Source organism: Bufo bufo, chromosome 5, assembly GCF_905171765.1.
Source record: "Bufo bufo chromosome 5, aBufBuf1.1, whole genome shotgun sequence".
NCBI lineage: Eukaryota > Metazoa > Chordata > Amphibia > Anura > Bufonidae > Bufo > Bufo bufo.
In genome coordinates, this window is record NC_053393.1 from 291,938,700 (window position 1) to 291,962,535 (window position 23,836).

Sequence of the window (23,836 nt, forward strand, 5' to 3'; positions counted from 1 at the left end):
TTGTGGCGGCGGATAGAAAATAATGTGGTGCTTATAGAACAGACTACTTTATTTTACCTATCGTACAGCTCTAACCTAATTTAAAAACAGTCACATTTGTCTTTCCAAATTACGGATTTTAAAAATTACAAACAAATAGGTGATATTTAACCACATATAACTTTATTATTTGACAGTTTTGGAGACATTTGGGGCATCTGTGGGCGACTCTGTTATGGGGGGGAGAAGGGGGGAGGAAAGAGAAGAACTTGTGGAGGGGCCAGGGGTGTCCTGGAGGGGCCAGGGTGTGTACTGGAGCCAGCCAGTTCCCCCTTCACACAGTATTTATTAATCCCTAGTGGGGTTAATAAATACTGTGAATGGGGGACTGCTGAAAGGGGTTAATAACTACTGTGAAGGGCCTTTCACAATAGTTATTAACCCCTCCCACAGTATTTATTAGTCCCTTTCAGCAATCCCCAGCAGCCCAGACCAGTTAGTAGTTTCTAATTTCTCCCCTACCCTAGTTATTACAGTCAGCCCCCCACTACTCCCCCCATGAACAAACTTTCCCCCGGCCCTTTCAGTTTCAGCAATCCCCATTCTCCGGCCACAGCAAAGTCTTCAGTCTCAGTCTCAAACCAAGTTGACAGTAACACTACCTCAGCGCAGCTGCGCTCCTGAGAATACTGAGACTGAGTCTGTTCCTTCTGCTCGGAGCTGCTCCTTCCTTCCATTTCCCGGCCGGCCGCGCTCCTGCAAAACAGAATTAACTGGTCTGGTGCGAATCTGCAGGCAGCGTGTGACTTGATTCGGATATAAGTCAGCAACAAAAAAATATTTCAAGAGCTGTTTTGGTTATTCCACGTAATCTTTATGTTTTTTGGTGCGCTGAATCCGAAAATGACCTCCATTTTGTCATAGGACATCACATTTCTTGACAATTTAGGTAACTATGTTAAATAAGGCAATACCTCAAAATAAATGGAAACAGCCTTATAAAATTAAGGTTTTATTAAAAAAATTCATGAAAATCCTTTTTTGAACTGAAATGAGCTCACCTACACACACTAAACCCGATTCTTCTTCCTTGTGAGGCTCCTCTTGGTGCAATTACACTTGTGAGTAGCATCTGGAATGTCTCTCTGAAGCATCCAACAGTAGTCTGCCATCATTGTAATGCTCCATTTTCCCTGGTATCTCCTTTCTATCTCTTTAATGTCTTGGTGGAATCGCTCACCTTGTTCCTCACTCACAGCTCCCAAATTTTCAGGAAAGTAGTCAAGGTGGGATTGGAGGCAATGCACTTTTAAACTCATCAGGCAACTTAAAGCTTGAAATGCTTTCAGCATTCTTCCGACGATCTTTTCGTAGTGAGGATCTTTGTTATTGCCTAAAAATTTCTGTAAGACTTCTTTAAATGCAATCCACCCTTCTTTTTGAGGATCCGTCATGGTATTGACAAACTCTTGATCAACTATAAGCCTTCTGATGTCTGGTCCGACGAACACACCTTCCTTAAATTTTGCCTCAGACAGGCATGGAAACTTGGTGACCAAGTATTTGAAGCATTCTCCATCTCTTGGAAGTGATTTTACGAATTGCTTCATCAATCTCAATTTTATGTGGAGAGGTGGTAGAAGAACTTTATGGGAAGGTACCAAAGTTTCTCGGAGGACATTTTTTTCACCGACTGTTAGCACCCTCGGCTGCCAACTCTTCTTGGTCCAGTGATTTTGTCGCTCTCGACTGTCCCATAGACACAGAAAACTAGGGTGTTTGGTATGCCCTGTAGCTGGCCAGCTAAGACCTGTCCTAGGTTGCTAGTATAGCTTATACAGTGGATATAAAAAGTCTACACACCCCTGTTAAAATGTCAGGTTTCTGTGCTGTAAAAAAATGAGACAAAGATAAGTCATTTCAGAACTTTTTCCACCTTTAATGTGACCTATAAACTGTACCACTCAATTGAAAAACAAACTGAAATATTTTAGGTGGAGGGAAGAAAAAAAAAAAAGAAAATAATGTGGTTGCATAAGTGTGCACACCCTCTTATAACTGGGGATGTAGCTGTGTTCAGAATTAAGCAATCACATTCAAAATCATGTTAAATACGAGTCAGTATACACCTGCCATCATTTAAAGTGCCTCTGATTAACCCCAAATAAAGTTCAGCTGCTCTAGTTGGTCTTTCCTGAAATTTTCTTAGTCGCATCCCACAGCAAAAGCCATAGTCCACAGAGAGCTTCCAAAGCATCAGAGGGATCTCATTGTTAAAAGGTAAAGGTCAGGAGAAGGGTACAAAAGAATTTCCAAGGCATTAGATATACCATGGAACACAGTGAAGACAGTCATCATCAAGTGGAGAAAATATGGCACAACAGTGGCATCACCAAGAACTGGACGTCCCTCCAAAATTGATGAGAAGACGAGAAGAAAACTGGTCTGGGAGGCTACCAAGAGGCCTACAGCAACATTAAAGGAGCTGCAGGAATATCTGTCAAGTACTGGCTGTGTGGTACAAGTGACAACAATCTCCTGTATTCTTCAAATGCCTGGGCTATGGGGTAGAGTGGCAAGACAAAAGCCTTTTCTTACGAAGAAAAACATCCAAGCCAGGCTACATTTTTCCAAAACATCTGAAGTCTCCTAAAAGCATGTAGGAAAAGGTGTTATGGTCTGATGAAACGAAGGTTGAACTTTTTGGCCATAATTCTAAAAGATATGTTTGGCGCAAAAACAACACTGCACATAACCAAAAGAACACCATACCCACAGTGAAGCATGGTGATGGCAGCATCATGCTTTGGGGCTGTTTTTCTTCAGCTGGAACTGGGGCCTTAGTTGAGCTAGAGGGAATTATGAACAGTTCCAAATACCAGTCAATATTAGCACAAAACCTTCAGGCTTCTGCTAGAAAGCTGAACATGAAGAGGAACTTCATGTTTCAGCATGACAATGACCCAAAGCATGCATCCAAAATAACCAAGGATTGGCTTCACCAGAAGAAGATTAAAGTTTTGGAATGGCCCAGCCAGAGCCCAAACCTGAATCGGATTGAAAATCTGTGGGGTGATCTGAAGAGGGCTGTGCACAGGAGATGCCCTCACAATCTGACAGATTTGGAGTGTTTTTGCAAAGAAGAGTGGGCAAATCTTTCCAAGTCAAAATGTGCCATGCTGATAGACTCATACCTAAAAAGACTGAGTGCTGTAATAAAATCTAAAGGTGCTTCAACAAAGTATTAGTTTAAAGGATAACTGTCACACTTAGACCCTAATTTCAATTTTCATATATGTAGTTACTAATAACATGATATTCCGGGATCAGTTACTAGTAGACTGACTTACCCCATATTTAATAAGATTCAGCCCTTAGCAACCAGTCTGCATAAAACTGCAGTTTCACTATTCAGTTAAGATGGCCGCCACTGCCCTCACCCTGAGGCTAATCCCGCCTGCCCTCACTAGCAAGTAACAATAGCCGCCCAAAAGTGTCAGTAACCAGAGCCCCCCCCCCTAAAGGGTTAATCTCCTGCAGCACAAAGGGGTCCTCTTACCACATGTAGCTTTCATTTATACACTGAGCAGATGGCAGATCTCCCTTCCCTGGTCTGCGCTGATTCGACTCTGTCTTCTCCAGCTCTGCTGAGCGAGGGAACGTCTGCCAAGCGCAGGGACAGGGAGAAGTGCATACAGCCCAGGCACTGTTATCAGCTGCTAGGGAGGACCTGGCTTTAATCATTTATATACAGTCCCTGGCTGTCAGTAATCTGACCTTGCACGCAGCCTGCTTCTGCGTCCTCCGTCCTTCAACAGAGGACGGATCATGCCTAGCAACCCTATTTTAAGCACAGGTAAAAGTAGGCACTACAGGAAACAAAACTGTGGAATTAAGGGGTAATTGCATACACAGTGAAAAGTTGAAATAGGGCACCAAGGAGATATTAATCACCACAATCCAATACTCCAAAAAAAAAAAATATATGACAGTTATACTTTAAGGATGTGCACACTTATGCAACCATATTATTTTATTTTTATATTTATTCTTCCCTCTACCTAAAAGAAAAGAAATTATTTATCTTTGTCACTTTTTTTACATCACAGAAACCTGACATTTTAACAGGGGTGTGTAGACTTTTTATATCCACTATATGTGTATACAACTAAACCTGCTGGTAGCCTTGATGCAGTTCCTATGTTTATGTGTTAAAGACAAAAGCAGAGTTATGTACTGTGACATTATGTTTTGGATGTCATATAACTCTTATATTTTGTGTTCACAGAATCAGAAAAAGATAATATGCCTTTAAGATTAATTTTGTAATGTAAGGTAAGCTCAGTGACACAGCAGAAACAACAGAAAGCATAGTGTGAATTTGTTGTTGCTGGGCAGAAGTCTAGACCGATCACAACCAGCTTCTCACACAGCAAGAGTTTTCATCAATCACAGCCAGCCTCACACACAGCCTGTCTGGGAATTCCCCTAGCAGGAGCTGCTGGAATCACTACTCACCAGAGAGAGGAGCTGAACAGACACACAGTTCCAGTCAGAGTCCAGATTTATGGGAACAAGAGGCCAAAATAGGTATTTAGAACAGTTATATAATGTTCATATTGTTAGTATTGTGATTAGTACTGTATACTGAACAAGTTATATATGTGTTTACTTACAGTTCCACCAAATTGCAAGCATACAAACCAGATTCCATACAAATTGCATACAAACTGCTCATACCAGATCATAAGCAATTGCATACTGCAAACCAAGTTGAGCAAGCAGAACTATTAGTTAGACCTCAGATATGCCTCTCAGAGAGATCATAAAGTGCTTAAATAACTTAAAGTGAGAGTACAGATAATCAAGAGAGAAATATATCCACCATTTTATGTTGAATGACAAGATTGAACAGTTGAACCACCATCTTATGCATACCACCATTTTATGAATCTTTATGCAACATGTGTTTGGTACATGGCCTATCTGCTACGGAGGCGGCAGTGTTATATGAAGAAAAGTTGAAGTTAATAAAGAAGTTATTTGAAGCATTTGGTGTGCTCTTTAAACCTACTGTTTCCATAGAACGACACTAGAGGAATTACAGAGTAATAGACTGGTTAGACTAAAAGTCAGAGATATCAAAACTCTTCTAATGCCGCAAAAGGCACTTCATAGTGCTGCGCCTGCCACATACCCAGCTTGTTGCCCGAGCAGCATGCACAAGACCTTCAATTCCCCACACACTTGCCAACCATGGTCTTTATATTTAAGTTTACGAAGAACCAATTCCAAGTTCTCGTAGGTTTCCTTCAAGTGTACGGAATGACCTACAGGTATGGAAGCGTACGGCATACATATTAGGACATCGTCAGACATCATCCACAACTCCATCCTCCGTCAGGCAAAACTCCCTTCTACCTCAGACTTTAGACAAAACTCTGTCCTCCCTCATCCAAAACTCCATCAGACCTCAGACAAAACTCCCTCCTCCCTCAGACATCAGCCAAAACTCCATCAGACCTCAGACATCAGCCAAAACTCCGTCGTCCCTCATCCAAAACTCCGTCGTCCCTTAGCCAAAACTCCGTCGTCCCTCAGCCAAAACTCTGTCGTGCCTCAGCCAAAACTCCTTCAGACCTCAGACAAAACTCCGTCCTCCCTCATCCAAAACTCCCTCCTCCCTCAGACATCAGCCAAAACTCCATCAGACCTCAGACATCAGCTAAAACTCCGTCGTCCCTCATCCAAAACTCCGTCGTCCCTCAGCCAAAACTCCGTCGTCCCTCAGCCAAAACTCTGTCGTCCCTCAGCCAAAACTCCGTCGTCCCTCAGCCAAAACTCCGTCGTCCCTCAGCCAAAACTCCGTCGTCCCTCAGACAAAACTCCGTCCTCCCTCATCCAAAACTCCCTCCTCCCTCAGACATCAGCCAAAACTCCATCAGACCTCAGACATCAGCCAAAACTCCGTCGTCCCTCATCCAAAACTCCGTCGTCCCTCAGCCAAAACTCTGTCGTGCCTCAGCCAAAACTCCGTCGTCCCTCAGCCAAAACTCCGTCGTCCCTCAGCCAAAAGTCCGTCGTCCCTCAGCCAAAACTCCGTCGTCCCTCATCCAAAACTCTGTCGTCCCTCATCCAAAACTCAGTCGTCCCTCATCCAAAACTCTGTCGTCCCTCATCCAAAACTCCGTCAGCCAAAACTCCGTCGTCCCTCAGCCAAAACTCCGTCAGCCAAAACTCCGTCGTCCATCAGCCAAAACTCCGTCGTGCATCAGCCAAAACTCCGTAAGACATCAGCCAAACCTCCGTCAGACATCAGCCAAAACTCCGTCAGACATCAGCCAAAACTCTGTCAGACATCAGCCAAACCTCCGTCAGACATCAGCCAAAACTCCGTCAGACATCAGCCAAACCTCCATCAGACATCAGCCAAAACTCCGTCAGACATCAGCCAAAACTCTGTCCTCCCTAACTCAAAATATGCCCTACTACACACACTCTTCATCTGACAGAGCTGCTAGCTGCTGGAGAGGCAAAGGACCTGTGATGATGTCATGACCATGTGACGAGTCACGTGTGTGGGAGGGGTCAGATGTGCACAGCAGCTGGTAGAGTGTACAGAACTGTAGCCATCAAATAGAGCTGTGTACTAGAGATGTGTGTGTAACCTGCATGTAGCAGTGTTGTGTACTGTGTAGCCGAGCTGTATGTGTAACCTGCATGTAGCAGAGTTGTGTACTGTGTAGCAGAGCTGTATGTGTAACCTGCATGTAGCAGAGCTGTGAACTGTGTAACAGAGCTGTATGTGTAACCTGCATGTAGCAGTGCTGTGTACTGTGTAGCAGAGCTGTATGTGTAACTTGCATGTAGCAGAGCTGTGTACTGTGTAATAGAGCTGTATGTGTAACCTGCATGTAGCAGAGCTGTGTACTGTGTAGCAGAGCTGTATGTGTAACCTGCATGTAGCAGAGCTGTATGTGTACCCTGAATGTAGCAGAGCTATGTACTGTGTAGCAGAGCTGTATGTGTAACCTGCATGTAGCAGAGCTATATGTGTAACCTGCATGTAGCAGAGCTGTGTACTGTGTAGCAAAGATGTATGTGTAACCTGCATGTAGCAGAGCTGTATGTGTAACCTGCATGTAGCAGAGCTGTGTACTGTGTAGCAGAGCTGTATGTATAACCTGCATGTACCAGTGCTGTGTACTGTGTAGCAGAGCTGTATGTGTAACCTCCATGTAGCAGAGCTGTGTACTGTGTAGCACAGCTGTATGTATAACCTGCATGTAACAGTGCTGTGTACTGTGTAGCAGAGCTGTATATGTAACCTGCATGTAGCAGAGCTGTATGTGTAACCTGTATGTAGCAGTGCTATGTACTGTGTAGCAGAGCTGTATGTGTAACCTGCATGTAGCAGAGCTGTGTACTGTGTAGCAGAGCTGTATGTGTAACCTGCATGTAGCAGAGCTGTATGTGTAACCTGCATGTAGCAGAGTTGTGTACTGTGTAGCAGAGCTGTATGTGTAACCTGCATGTAGCAGAGCTGTGTACTGTGTAGCAGAGCTGTATGTGTAACCTGCATGTAGCAGAGCTGTATGTGTAACCTGCATGTAGCAGAGTTGTGTACTGTGTAGCAGAGCTGTATGTGTAACCTGCATGTAGCAGAGCTGTGTACTGTGTAGTAGAGCTATATGTGCCAGCTGCTAAAGAGGCAAAGAACCTATGATGATGTCATGGTCATGTGACGAGTCACGTGTGTGGGAGGGGTCAGATGTGCACAGCAGCTGGTAGAGTGTACAGAACTGTAGCCATCAAATAGAGCTGTGTACTAGAGATGTGTGTGTAACCTGCATGTAGCAGTGTTGTGTACTGTGTAGCCGAGCTGTATGTGTAACCTGCATGTAGCAGAGTGGTGTACTGTGTAGCAGAGCTGTATGTGTAACCTGCATGTAGCAGAGCTGTGAACTGTGTAGCAGAGCTGTATGTGTAACCTGCATGTAGCAGTGCTGTGTACTGTGTAGCAGAGCTATATGTGTAACTTGCATGTAGCAGAGCTGTGTACTGTGTAATAGAGCTGTATGTGTAACCTGCATGTAGCAGAGCTGTGTACTGTGTAGCAGAGCTGTATGTGTAACCTGCATGTAGCAGAGCTGTATGTGTACCCTGAATGTAGCAGAGCTATGTACTGTGTAGCAGAGCTGTATGTGTAACCTGCATGTAGCAGAGCTGTATGTGTAACCTGCATGTAGCAGAGCTGTGTACTGTGTAGCAGAGATGTATGTGTAACCTGCATGTAGCAGAGCTGTATGTGTAACCTGCATGTAGCAGAGCTGTGTACTGTGTAGCAGAGCTGTATGTATAACCTGCATGTAGCAGTGCTGTGTACTGTGTAGCAGAGCTGTATGTGTAACCTGTATGTAGCAGAGCTGTGTACTGTGTAGCAGAGCTGTATGTATAACCTGCATGTAACAGTGCTGTGTACTGTGTAGCAGAGCTGTATATGTAACCTGCATGTAGCAGAGCTGTGTGTGTAACCTGTATGTAGCAGTGCTGTGTACTGTGTAGCAGAGCTGTATGTGTAACCTGCATGTAGCAGAGCTGTATGTGTAACCTGCATGTAGCAGAGCTGTGTACTGTGTAGCAGAGCTGTATGTGTAACCTGCATGTAGCAGAGCTGTATGTGTAACCTGCATGTAGTAGAGTTGTGTACTGTGTAGCAGAGCTGTATGTGTAACCTGCATGTAGCAGAGATGTGTACTGTGTAGCAGAGCTGTATGTGTAACCTGCATGTAGCAGAGCTGTGTACTGTGTAGTAGAGCTATATGTGTAACCTGCATGTAGCAGAGCTGTATGTGTAACCTGCATGTAGCAGAGCTGTGTACTGTGTAGCAGAGCTGTATGTGTAACCTGCATGTAGCAGAGATGTGTATTGTGTAGCAGAGCTGTATGTGTAACCTGCATGTAGCAGAGCTGTGTACTGTGTAGTAGAGCTGTATGTGGAACCTGCATGTAGCAGAGCTGTATGTGTAACATGCATGTAGCAGAGCTGTGTACTGTGTAGCAGAGCTGTATGTGTAACCTGCATGTACAGAGCTGTATGTGTAACCTGCATGTAGCAGTGCTGTGTACTGTGTAGCAGAACTGTATGTGTAACCTGCATGTAGCAGAGCTGTATGTGTAACCTGCATGTAGCAGAGCTGTGTACTGTGTAGCAGAGCTGTATGTGTAACCTGCATGTAGCAGAGATGTGTATTGTGTAGCAGAGCTGTATGTGTAACCTGCATGTAGCAGAGCTGTGTACTGTGTAGTAGAGCTGTATGTGTAACCTGCATGTAGCAGAGCTGTATGTGTAACCTGCATGTAGCAGAGCTGTGTACTGTGTAGCAGAGCTGTATGTGTAACCTGCATGTAGCAGAGCTGTATGTGTAACCTGCATGTAGCAGTGCTGTGTACTGTGTAGCAGAGCTGTATGTGTAACCTGCATGTAGCAGAGCTGTATGTGTAGCCTGCATGTAGCAGAGCTGTGTACTGTGTAGCAAAGCTGTATGTGTAACCTGCATGTAGCAGAGCTGTATGTGTAACCTGCATGTAGCAGAGCTGTGTACTGTGTAGCAGAGCTGTATGTGTAACCTGCATGTAGCAGAGATGTGTACTGTGTAGCAGAGCTGTATGTGTAACTTGCATGTAGCAGAGCTTTATGTGTAACCTGCATGTAGCAGAGCTGAATGTGTAACCTGCATGTAGCAGAGCTGTATGTGTAACCTGCATGTAGCAGTGCTGTGTACTGTGTAGCAGAGCTGTATGTGTAACCTGCATGTAGCAAAGCTGTATGTGTACCCTGCATGTAGCAGAGTTGTGTACTGTGTAGCAGAGCTGTATGTGTAACCTGCATGTAGCAGAGCTGTTTGTGTAACCTGCATGTAGCAGAGCTATGTACTGTGTAGCAGAGCTGTATGTATAACCTGCATGTAGCAGTGCTGTGTACTGTTTAGCAGAGCTGTATGTGTAACTTGCATGTAGCAGAGCTGTGTACTGTGTAGCAGAGCTGCATGTGTAACCTGCATTTAGCAGTGCTGTGTACTGTGTAGCAGAGCTGTATGTGTAACTTGCATGTAGCAGAGCTGTGTACTGTGTAGCAGAGCTGTATGTGTACCCTGCATGTAGCTGGGCTGTGTACTGTGTAGCAGAGCTGTATGTGTAACCTGCATGTAGCAGGGCTGTGTACTGTGTAGCAGAGCTGTATGTGTAACCTGCATGTAGCAGTGCTGTGTACTGTGTAGCAGAGCTGTATGTGTAACTTGCATGTAGCAGAGCTGTGTACTGTGTAGCAGAGCTGTATGTGTACCCTGCATGTAGCTGAGCTGTGTACTGTGTAGCAGAGCTGTATGTGTAACCTGCATGTAGCAGAGCTGTATGTGTATCCTGCATGTAGCAGAGCTGTGTACTGTGTAGCAGAGCTGTATGTGTAACCTGCATGTAGCAGAGCTGTATGTGTAACCTGCATGTAGCAGTGCTGTGTACTGTGTAGCAGATCTGTAGGGGTAGCCTGCATGTAGCAGAGCTGTGTACTGTGTAGCAGAGCTGTATGTGTAACCTGCATGTAGCAGAGCTGTGTACTGTGTAGCAGAGCTGTATGTGTAAAACCTGCATGTAGCAGAGCTGTGTACTGTGTATATAGAGCAGTGTGTCTAACCGCATGTAGCAGGGCTGTGTACTGTGTTACAGAGATCTGTGTGTAACCTGGGAACTATAAAAAAGTGTAAAAAAAAAACATAAAAATTCAGATCACCCCCCTTTTCCCAAAATGAAAATAAAAGAACTAAAAAAATACACATCATGGGTTTCGCAATGTGTAAAAACACCCATTGTATAAAAATATATTCCCCATACGGCAAACAGCAAAACAGAAAAAAAAGAGTCCAAATGTCCGATTACCTGTTTTTGGTCGCTTCATTTGCTACAAAATTTTTAATAAAAAGTGATCAAAAAGTCTTAAACACCCCAGAATGGTTTCACTGAAAAGTTCAGATTGCCCCGCAAAAAATGAGCCCCCACCCAACTCCGTACACATAATTACAAAAAAGTTATAGGGCTCAAAATATGGCGACAAAAAAATAAATCAGATTTTTATTTAATTTTTTTATCACTATTAAAACGCAAGACAAACTATACATATAAGGTATCGCCGGATTCGATCTGACCTGTAGAATAAAAGTAACCAGTCAGCTTTATCGCACATCGAATGTCGTAAATAAAAATCCCGTAAAACTGTGGTGGAATTGCTTTTTTTTTTTCAACAGGAAGAATGGGCAGTTTTACCATCTGAGAAAATAAAGAGCCTCATCCACAACTACCACAAAAGACTTCAAGCTGTCATTGATGTTAAAGGGGGCAATACATGGTATTAAGAACTGGGGTGTGTAAACTTCTGATCAGGGTCATTTGGGGAGTTTGTGTTGTGATTATGATTTATAAAGAGTAAACACAGTTGTTTGACATAAATGGCTTCAGCCGACCACTAACCATGAGCGAGAGAAAAGTGTCCGTGTTATCATTCATATTCTCTGAACAATGGTTAAAGGGGTATTCTCATCTTAATGATCACTGTTAAATCTGTTAATGATTTGACAGTGATAATTTTTCTAAATACATTTTATTACCCAATTCCCACCCTTTTTTAGAAAATAAGTCACCTCTTACCTGATGTTGTCTTTGGTCTCCCCTGGTTACGGCCACCTCTCCTGTCGAATCCCGCCGGGCCGCGCTTGCGCAGAAGACTGAAGATGTTCTCCCGGCCGGGCCGCGTAATGTCCTGAAAGCGCATGCCGCCGCGCATGCGCCATGATGACTTCTTCCTGGCCAGTATAGTACAGAGCCGCGAACGCGCACGCCGACTCTGTACTATACAGGCCAGGAATAAGTCACCATGGCACATGCGCGGGGGTGTGCGCGTTCAGGACATTGAGCGGCCCGGCCGGGAGAAAATTTTCAGTCTTCTGCGCAAGCGCGGCCCGGCCGGGAGAAGAATCCAGGAAGTGAAAGTCGCGCTCAAGGAAGGTAAGTATGAAAAGGGAAGATGAGAATACCCCTTTAAGAAATCATAAATTCTGCAAGGGTATGTAAACTTATCAGCACAACTGTAAGTAGCTGTGTGATATAAATCTGTGGAATATGGGAAGCATAAGAGGATGTGCACCATAAATCCCATCTTTGTAAGGCCTCTTGCACATGGCCGCTGTGTGCCTGTGGTTGTATTGTGGACCACATACGGCAGTTCCGTAATACACAGGGCACCAGCCGTGTGCATCCCGCATCCGTGATGTCGACCCATTCACTTGAACGGAACGGAAACACGGATCGGATCCCCACAGAAGCACTACAGAGTGCTTTGTGGTGTTTCTGGCCGTGCCTCCGCACAGCAAAAAAGTAGAACATGCTCACGGACCCATTCAGGTTGAATAGGTCTGGATCTGTCCTGGCTGCTGCACGCACGTTTTCCGTGCATTGGGGACTGCAAATTGCTGTCCCCAATGCACGGAATGGACCAACAACGTTTATGTGCAAGAGGCCTAACACTTGTGATCTAGTTTTGTGTGATGCGGCATATATGCATTCATGTTGCATGTATTTATTAATTAGGGCTACCAATTCTGAGTAACTCGGAGTGACAGGAGATTTCCAGAATCTGATTTATTTTTTTTCTCGCCATATTTTGACCCCTAAAACTTTCTTGTAATTATGTGTACGGAGCTGGGTGGGGCTCATTTTTTGCAGGGCAATCTGAACTTTTCACTGATACCATTCTGGGGTGTTTAAGACTTTTTGATCACTTTTTATAAAAAAATTTGTAGCAAATGAAGCGACCAAAAACGGCGAATCGGACATTTGGACTTTCTGTTTTGCTGTTTGCCGTATGGGGAATATATTTTTATACAATGGGTGTTTTTACACATTGCGACACCCATGATGTGTATTTTTTTAGTTCTTTTATTTTCATTTTGGGAAAAGGGGGGTGATCTGATTATTTTTTTACACTTTTTTATAGTTCCCAAGTTACACACACATCTCTGTAACACAGTACACATCTCTGCTACATGCAGGTTACACACACATCTCTGTAACACAGTACACATCTCTGCTACACAGTACACAGCACTGCTACCTGCAGGTTACACATACAGCCCTGCTACATGCATGTTACACATACAGCTCTGCTACATGCAGGTTACACATACAGCTCTACTACACAGTACACAGCTCTGCTACATGCAGGGTACACATACAGATCTGCTACACAGTACACAGCACTGCAATATGCAGGTTACACATACAGCTCTGCTACACAGTACACAGCTCTGCTACATGCAGGGTACACATACAGATCTGCTACACAGTACACAGCACTGCTACATCCAGGTTACACATACAGCTCTGCTACACAGTAAACAGCTCTGCTACATGCAGGTTACACATACAGCTCTGCTACATGCAGGTTACACATACAGCTTTGCTACACAGTACACAGCACTGCTACATACAGGTTACACATACAGCTCTGCTACATGCAGGTTACACATACAGCTCTGCTACACAGTACACAGCACTGCTACATACCGGTTACACATACAGCTCTGCTACACAGTACACAGCTCTGCTACATGCAGGTTACACATACAGCTCTGCTACATGCAGGTTACACATACAGCTCTGCTACATGCAGGTTACACATACAGCTCTGCTACACAGTACACAGCACTGCTACATACCGGTTACACATACAGCTCTGCTACACAGTACACAGCTCTGCTACATGCAGGTTACACATACAGCTCTGCTACATGCAGGTTACACATACAGCTCTGCTATATGCAGGTTACACATACAGCTCTGCTACACAGTACACAGCTCCGCTACATGCAGGTTACACATTCAGCTCTGCTACATGCAGGTTACACATACAGCTTTTCTACACAGTACACAGCACTGCTACATGCAGGTTACACATACAGCTCTGCTACAGGCAGGTTACACATACAGCTCTGCTACACAGTACACAGCACTGCTACATACCGGTTACACATACAGCTCTGCTACACAGTACACAGCTCTGCTACATGCAGGTTACACATACAGCTCTGCTACATGCAGGTTACACATACAGCTCTGCTACATTCAGGTTAGACATACAGCTCTGCTACACAGTACACAGCTCTGCTACATGCAGGTTACACATACAGCTCTGCTACACAGTACATAGCACTGCTACATGCAGGTGACACATACAGCTCTGCTACACAGTACACCACTCTGCTACATGCAGGTTACACATACAGCTCGGCTACACAGTACACAACACTGCTACATGCAGGTTACACACACATCTCTAGTACACAGCTCTATTTGATGGCTACAGTTCTGTACACTCTACCAGCTGCTGTGCACATCTGACCCCTCCCACACACGTGACTCGTCACATGGTCATGACATCATCACAGGTCCTTTGCCTCTCCAGCAGCTAGCAGCTCTGTCAGATGAAGAGTGTGTGTAGTAGGGCATATTTTGAGTTAGGGAGGACAGAGTTTTGGCTGATGTCTGACGAGTTTTGGCTGATGTCTGAGGGAGGTTTGGCTGATGTCTGACGGAGTTTTGGCTGATGTCTGACGAAGTTTTGGCTGATGTCTGACGGAGTTTTGGCTGATGTCTGACGGAGTTTTGGCTGATGTCTGACGGAGTTTTGGCTGATGTCTGACGGAGTTTTGGCTGATGGACGACGGAGTTTTGGCTGATGGACGACGGAGTTTTGGCTGATGGACAACGGAGTTTTGGCTGAGGGACGACAGAGTTTTGGCTGAGGGACGACAGAGTTTTGGATGAGGGACGACAGAGTTTTGGCCGAGGGACGACGGAGTTTTGGCCGAGGGACGACAGAGTTTTGGCTGAGGGATGACGGAGTTTTGGCTGAGGGACGACGCAGTTTTGGCTGATGTCTGAGGTCTGATGGAGTTTTGTCTGATGTCTGAGGGAGGAGGGAGTTTTGGATGAGGGAGGACGGAGTTTTGTCTGAGGTCTGATGGAGTTTTGGATGAGGGAGGACGGAGTTTTGTCTAAAGTCTGAGGTAGAAGGGAGTTTTGCCTGATGGAGGATGGAGTTGTGGATGATGTCTGACGATGTCCTAATATGTATGCCGTAGAAGCGTAAAAACCACCGTTGAGGAGTAAAACTGCTTTGAGACTTCTTTTTGAAGAATCTATATAAAGACTTTGCTCTGAATCATATTGGATTTTAAATTGACCCATCAGACCTTCGACATCGATGCAATAAACCAACTTGTCTTCCTGGGCGAAGTCAGGAACGAACTCCTTTTCACGATGTCTGAACCATGAATATTAGACTCCTGGCAACAATAAATTCCTGCTATTCAGCCTTCATCCGAGTAACTCAGCAGCATCTTTGGGAAGATTCAAGTTTCTTACCAAATCTTTCATCTCCTCCTGAGAAAACAATTTTGGTCTTGTTTTATCTTCAAAGTCAGATTCTTTAGGAAAGATTAACCCCTTCTACCATTAGAAGCACAGACTCAGGGCTGAGGCTTACATATACAGCATGCTGCTGAGTATCCCAGTAGTCACACATGTCACTCAGAGCAGCACTTGTATTCACCCCCTTTGCAGGGGGAAGGGACAGAGATTGTTTACCTGCAAATGACAACAAAGGGCCAAGAAGAGAAGTAGGCAAATGAGGAAATATAATATTTTTTCCCCCTAAAACTTGTTTAGCTTATGTATATATTGCTGACCATCAGATTTACCGTGCTATATTTTTTTTTTACATAACTCGGATAACCCCTTTAAGTTTTTTTTTTGGCATTTTATATCTTAAATGCACTTATGTGAATTAATTAATAGTAATCTGGACTTTAAATTTGGTTAAAAACCCATAATATAAAAAAAAAATACCCAAAATTTTTAAAAAAATTATAAATTTGAAGACAATTTAGCATTTTGTGGCAAATCATGAGATGTAGAAGTTTTTTCAATATTTTATTTGTTTTCAGCACACCAAAATACATGGAAATTAGATTAAAATAATCAAACAGCTTTTTAGTCGCAGACTTGTATTATAGGATCATGTGAGTATATAGGTGATCAGAAGCCCTCTCTCTCACTATATCCCCCCCGGGATCTGCCAGTGTCTGAGCCTTTATAGGGGTGTAAAACACTGTGCCTTGCAGTAACATTCATAGGGAGTGTGCTCTGGTAGTGAAATAATACTGTGAGTCAGTATGACATGCAGAAGACAGGCATCACTCTTAGAATCACTGCACACTTCACTTATTTGGGCAGTCACAGGGCCAAAATCAAGTATGAACTCAACCTTACTGGTCAATGTTAGCGTCAAGAAGCGCACTCCTTTTACCCCGTCGCCAGCTGATTCCACATAGATGTAGACAGAACCTGTTCTATTAAACGGTTATACAAGTAAAGTAGATTCCCCCCCCCCCCCGACAGAGTGGAGAGGGTGTCAGCAGTAAATTTGTGTTGACGTCACTGATTAATTTGCCCTTCCTTTGATCCGTCAGAACAATAATTCACAAAAATCGCATCCTGTCTGTGGAGCATACACCTTCACTCGGTCAGCATTTGTTCAATGATCCATCAGTATTGCTGATGCAAAAAAAAAAAAACAGGAGTGGATCCAAAACAGATGACACGGGAATGGAATTTTTGCATGTCTTCTGTGTTTTGTACCCACTCCTGATTTTGGCTACCAAATCATAAGCCAATTCTGATGGGACTATACAGGGCTTACAGCTGCTACACAGACAGGATCCGTTGTACGTCCTTTTTTTACTTCCTTCTGACAGATCAGAAGAAGGGTCAAACAAATGATGTTAGCCAGATCGAAAGGCAAAATAGTGGGCCAGTCTTGAAGTGGGGAGGGTGGGAACAGCATGAGGAGACCACAAAGTGGCCCAATGACAGGGTCTGGAGGTTGCGACAGCATCAGGAGGTCACATAGTGGCACAATGAAAGAGTCTGGAGGTCGTGACAGCATGAGGAGACCACAGAGTGGCACAATGACAGTCTGGAGGTGGTGGCAGCACCAGGAGGCCGCAGAGTGACACAATGAGTCTGTAGGCTGTAGGTGGTGGCAGCAGCAGTAGCAGCATAAGGAGAAGGCCACCGAGTGGCACAGTGACAGAGTCTGGAGTTTGCATCAGTATGAGGAGGCCACCGAGTGGCACAATGACAGAGTCTGGAGTTGGCAGCAGTATGAGGAGTACAACCTATTAAACTTCATCGTCGTCACTGGGCATGCGCCGAGCCCAGTGACGTCAGATGCTCGCTCTTCCCTCAGTCTCTAGCAAATCGCACTGGCGCAGCCCTCAGTGGGTACTGCATCTGCGCAAGACTTCGCTCGGCCGTCAGGGAGGGGGAGGAGAGGGATGAGACGCTGTGGGCGGTTAGGGATTCTGGAGGAAGGCGTTTTGGGCACTGTAAGAGGGGCGTTTTTGGGCACACAAAGGGGAACATAACGCCCCTCTGGGCACCTTCAGGGTTAATTTGCATAATTATAAAAGTTGTTTTTCTGCAAAACTACTGGACGGATTACAATATGGAACAGCACAGCCGATTCAAGGTAAGCTGTGGAGCATGACTGGTTTAAAATCTGAATTTGTGTTATGAGAGGTGACAGAATCCCTTTAATAAATTTAGTCTTCAGTTTATTCGACAACATGGTTACGATGGAGAAAGCATTCCAAAAAAACAATTTCTCTCCACCTGGAGACAAATCCTGTCAAGATTGATGCAAGTGCGGTATTGGCTGCTCATTGACCCAGAAACTTCTGAGGAAACCTACCTGGCATGAACAGGCCTCTAGTAGCTACAGATAATAAGAAGATAAAGTGTCAAGATAGCTGTAGCTTTGAGCCCGGAAGAGTCCCAAAGTTCATCAAGATATGTCACTAAAGATTTTACCTCATATAACCGCAGCGCTGACCGCTGAATAAATTTTGTTTTTTGAACGAAATACTTCAATAAAGATTTTGCCACATATAACCGCAGCGTTAACTTCTGAAAAAAATTTGTTTTTCGACCGAAATAGTTCAATAAAGATTTTACCACATATAACCGCAGCGCTGACCACTGAATTAATTTTGTTTTTCAACCGAAATAGTTCAATAAAGATTTTACCACATATAACCGCAGCGCTGACCGCTGAATAAATTTAGTTTTTCAACTGAAATAGATCAATAAAGATTTTACCGCATATAATCCCAGCGCTGACCACTGAATTTATTTTGTTTTTCGACTAAAATACATCAATAAAGATTTTACCACATATAACTGCAGCGCTGAACGCTGAATCAAATTTGTTTTTCGACCGAAATACGTCCCAAAAGGGGACTCTATCATTAGGAGGACAGACAGGGTCATCTGTAGCCGAGACCGTGAAGGCCGAACAGTGTGTTTCTGCCGGGTGCTCGGGTTCAGTATCTTGCGGATCAGATTGACAGATTGCTGGGGCTGGAGAAGACCTGGCGGTCATTGTATACATTGGCACCAATGACAAAGTCAGGGGTAGATGGAAGGTCCTTAAAAATTATTTTAGGGAACTAGGAGAGCAGCTCAACTCCAGGACCTCCAAGGTAGTGTCTTAATAAATACTACCAGTGCCACGAGCGTCACCAGAGAGACAACAGCTTAGGGAGTTAAATAAGTGGCTCAGAAGCTGGTGCAGGAAGGAAGGGTTTGGGCCGACTTCTCTGTCGGTTACAGGCTCTACAGTAGGGACGGGCTGCACCTTAATGGGGAGGGTGCAACTGCCCTGGGGGGAAAAATGGGGATTTTGTGTATATAGCTGAAGACATGGGTTGCTAGATGGTCGCTAGCACATCCGCAATAGCCAGTCCCCATAGCTCTGTGTGCTTTTATTGTGTAAAAAAACTGATTTGATACATATGCAAATTAACCTGAGTTGATTCCTGTCAGGGACAGGACTCATCTCAGGTTCATTTACATATGCATTAAATCGTTTTTTTTTACACAATAAAACCACAGAGAGCTATGGGGACTGGGTATTACTGATGTGCTAGCGGCCATCTAGCAACCCATGTCCTCAGCTCTATACACAAAATCCCGGTGACAGGTTCCCTTTAAGGTCTTGCACGTACTCAGATTAGGGACCGCCGTCAAGTTGTACACCATCGCCTAGGGCAGACCGTGCAAGTAGGCAGGGACAGAGGTGAGGGTGGAGCTCAGGGCAGCACACACTCCTCCCGTACGTGACATAATCACAGGCCTTACCTTCATTATGGACCCGATGCAAGTGTTTACTGATTAGGTCCATAACCTTGCTCAAATGGTGCAGGAGTTGGCGGAAAGGTTACAGCCACAGGAATCGGTTCAGACCCCACCTGTAGGTACTTCCTCCCTGCAGAATATCGAGCCCCATGTTAAGCTGCAGGATTGTTTTTCAGTGGATCATAGATCTTTTCTTGCATTTAGGGAAAGCTGTAAATTGTACTTTCGTTTATGCACTCATTCTTCAGGGTCTGAACAACAAAGAGTAGTGATTATTATATCTTTGTTGCAAGGCGACCCACAAGAATGGGCATACTCCCTCCCCACGGACTCCCCTCTTCTAGCTTCAGTGGAATAGGTTTTTCAGGCCTTAGGTGAACTTTATGATGATCCTGATAGGGCGACTGTGGCAGAATCTCAGTTGAAGTCTCTTACTCAGGGGGACAAACCAGTAGAGGAGTACTGTACCCAATTCTGCCAGTGGTGTGTTCCAGTTCTCAAGTGTCAGTTTAGATCAGGGTTCTCTGAAAGTCTCAAAGACATGTTGGTCAGCTATCCCTGTCCTGACACCTTAAAGCAGACTATGACCCTAGCCGTTAGACTGGACCGACGCACCAGAGAAAGGAAGCTGGAAAATCTGTTCTTTCCACAGGCGGTGGGCAAACCAGACTTCTTACCTATGGGAGTCAAGGTGGAAAATCATCTTGAAGAACCCATGTAATGACCAGAAGAGATCAAAGATGCCAAAGGGGTACATACTTCTACTGTGGAGACTCTGACCACTGGGTATGACTATGTCCCAAGGTCCCTTCCTCCGGGAGATCATCCAAATCGGACGTTCCTAAGGATAAGGTACTCCTAGAGGTGGCAAAAATGAAATTACTAGTACCGGTGGTTATTTCTTTGAGTTCTTGTAAGGGTCACTGGGAGGCCTTTATTGATTCAGGCTCCGCCTCTAATTTTCTTGATCAGAATTTTGCTTTCTCTTGGCTACCGGCGAGTAAGATGCATGCTGCCAGATTGGTAAAAAAATTCCATCTTGCCCATCTAGAGAAGCCCACTCCAGGGACTATGGGTCCGGTGGCCCTTCGTGGAAGGGGGGGTACTGTAACGAGGGGCCAGCGACACGTGCTCCCTTCACAGCGCCGCCAGTGCCCTGCGCAAGGAGAGGGTCGAGAACGCAGCCTGCGTCCTCATCTCTATGGCAGCAGACGAGCAGCAGAGGAGCTGAGCGCCGATAATGATGATCGGTGCTCAGCTGTGTTGGCTGTGTTCTGTGAGTCACATGTTGCTGGCCACGACATGTTATTTTCTCCTTTATTGTATTCTTACCTTTAAGGCCCTGCACGTACTCAGATTAGGGACCGCCATCAAGTTGTACACAGTCGCCTAGGGCGGACCGTGCAAGTAGGCATGGACAGAGGTGAGGGTGGAGCTCAGGGCGGCACACACTCCTCCCGTACGTGACAATAGGTAGTGGGATATAGAAGGGGACAGTGGGGATTTAGTGGGGGCTGCGGTTAGCCAGGAAAGTAGGCAGAAGACTGGACATAACAATACACTTATGAAAAATAGAACTGCTGGTAACAAGAACCTGTTACATACAAACATCAACCAAGGTAACCCAAAAATCCCAGATATCCACTTTACAGGTAATAGTAATTTAAAATGTATTTTCACAAATGCCAGAAGTCTAGCTAGCAAGATTGGGGAGCTGGAGGCTATGGTACTAGAAGAACACATAGATATAGTTGGTGTGGCCGAGATTTGGTTGGATTCTTCACATGACTGGGCTGTAAATATTAAGGGTTTTACGCTATTTAGGAAAGATAGGGTCAATAGAAAAGGAGGTGGTGTGTGCATGTATGTGAGGAGTGATCTGAAGACAAGTGTGAAAGAGGCAATTGTGGGTGAGTTCAAAGGGATATAAACACTGAAAAAATAATACTTGGTGTAATCTAGAGATATCCTAACATCACAGAGGAGATAGAAAAGCAACTGTATAACCAAATAGAGAGGGCTGCACTAGCTGGTACAGTGGTCCAGTGGCATACTGCCAATATAGGCACACCACGCAGCTGCTATGGGGCCCGCGGCACAGGGGGGCCCGGAGCGCATGGGAGGCCCCGCCCCATACCCATACATGACACGTCTACTCTGCCAGTTTATTCATAATTTACTCCCCACTTTCTCCCAACTGTTCCATTCCTAACTTGCTATGCTCAGTCAGGGCCCCCCTGGCTCGCCCCCCCTCCCATGTGTAGTTTCACTCTGTGTCGGATGGGCTAGGAGAGCACATGCCTTACACCCATACGTCTCCTTCCATCCAGCAATGGAAGCGGATGTGCCTTGTAAATGTCTGAGGTAACTCCACTGATTACAGCCTATACCTATGTACACAGACACAGTAATTTCTGGCTGTACAGTCTATCACTGGGATGGTGTGTTCCTGCCAGCGGTTTAACCCCTTGTGTTCTGCAGCAGCATGGCCCCCACCAATATACAGCTTATACCTATGTACAGCCTATGCCTATATACAGTCTACACCTAAAGTACAGACCAAAAGTTTGGACACACCTTCTCATTCAAAGAGTTTTCTTTATTTTCATGACTATGAAGGCATCAAAACTATGAATTAACACATGTGGAATTATATACATAACAAACAAGTGTGAAACAACTGAAAATATGTCATATTCTAGGTTCTTCAAAGTAGCCACCTTTTGCTTTGATTACTGCTTTGCACACTCTTGGCATTCTCTTGATGAGCTTCAAGAGGTAGTCCCCTAAAATGGTCTTCCAACAGTCTTTAAGGAGTTCCCAGAGATGCTTAGCACTTGTTGGCCCTTTTGCCTTCACTCTGCGGTCCAGCTCACCCCAAAACATCTCGATTGGGTTCAGGTCCGGTGACTGTGGAGGCCAGGTCATCTGGCGCAGCACCCCATCACTCTCCTCCATGGTCAAATAGCCCTTACTTTCAAAGTTTTCCCAATTTTTCGGCTGACTGACTGACCTTCATTTCTTAAAGTAATGATGGCCACTCGTTTTTCTTTACTTAGCTGCTTTTTTCTTGCCATAATACCAATTCTAAGAGTCTATTCAGTAGGACTATCAGCTGTGTATCCACCTGACTTCTCAACGCAACTGATGGTCCCAACCCCATTTATAAGGCAAGAAATCCCACTTATTAAACCTGACAGGGCACACCTGTGAAGTGAAAACCATTTCAGGGGACTACCTCTTGAAGCTCATCAAGAGAATGCCAAGAGTGTGCAAAGCAGTAATCAAAGCAAAATGTGGCTACTTTGAAGAACCTAGAATATGACATATTTTCAGTTTTTTCACACTTATTTGTTATGTATATAATTCCACATGTGTTAATTCATAATTTTGATGCCTTAATAGTCATGAAAATAAAGAAAACTCTTTGAATGAGAAGGTGTGTCCAAACTTTTGGTCTGTACTGTATGTACAGCCTATTCCTATATAAAGCCTATACCTATATACAGCCTACAACTATATACTGCCTATAGCTATATACAGCCTATACCTATATACAGTCTACACCTATGTACAGTCTAGCGTGTAGACTGTACATAGGTGTAGACTGTATATAAGTGTAAACTGTATATAGATATAGGCTGCATATAGGTATAGGCAGTATATAGTTGTAGGAGGTATATAGGTATATCTATCTATCTATCTATCTATCTATCTCATATCTATCTATTTATCCCACAGGGGTTATATTGTTCGGCATGGTGTAACCTCCATACATTTGCTGTACAGTATACATTATAATCACTGCACCATGCCGTGCAATATACATTATAATCCCTGCACCATGCCGTACAATATACATTACAATCCCTGCACCATGCCGTACAATATACATTATAATCCCTGCACCATGCCATACAATATACAGTATAACACCTGCACTGTGGGGTTATGTTGTATATTGTACAGCATGGTGTATGGATTACACTGTATATTTTACTGTATGGTGTATAGATTATAATGTATATTGTACAGCATAGTGGAGGGGTTATAATTAGGGATGAGCGAACCCGAACTGTATAGTTCGGGTTCGTACCAAATTTTGGGGTGTCCGTGACACGGACCCGAACCCGAACATTTTCGTAAAAGTCCGGGTTCGGGTTCGGTGTTCGGCGCTTTCTTGGCGCTTTTTGAAAGGCTGCAAAGCAGCCAATCAACAAGCATCATACTACTTGCCCCAAGAGACCATCACAGCCTTGCCTACTATTGGCATGGCTGTGATTGGCCAGTGCAGCATGTGACCCAGCCTCTATATAAGCTTGGGTCACATAGCGCTGCACGTCACTCTGCTGATACAAGTGTAGGGAGAGGTTGCAGCTGCGACGTTAGGACGAGATAAGGCAGATTAACTCCTCCAAAAGACTTCATTCTGTGATCGATCTACAGCTGTGGATCATTGAACTGCTTCTATTCAATTGCTAATTGTTTTTAGGCTGCCCAGAGCGTTTTTCAGTCACTTTTTTCTGGGGTGATCGGCGGCCATTTTGTG

At 44.6% G+C, this 23,836-nt stretch overlaps 1 long non-coding RNA gene across 1 annotated transcript; it reads right to left on the reverse strand.

Moving 5' to 3' along the window:
- Positions 1-1,580: 1,580 nt before the first annotated feature.
- Positions 1,581-10,705, reverse strand: LOC121002148. The gene is made up of 3 exons (XR_005779231.1): positions 10,695-10,705; positions 6,478-6,484; positions 1,581-1,695 (listed from the first exon to the last, which is right to left on the reverse strand). It is a non-coding gene; the product is annotated as an uncharacterized LOC121002148 (long non-coding RNA).
- Positions 10,706-23,836: the final 13,131 nt, after the last annotated feature.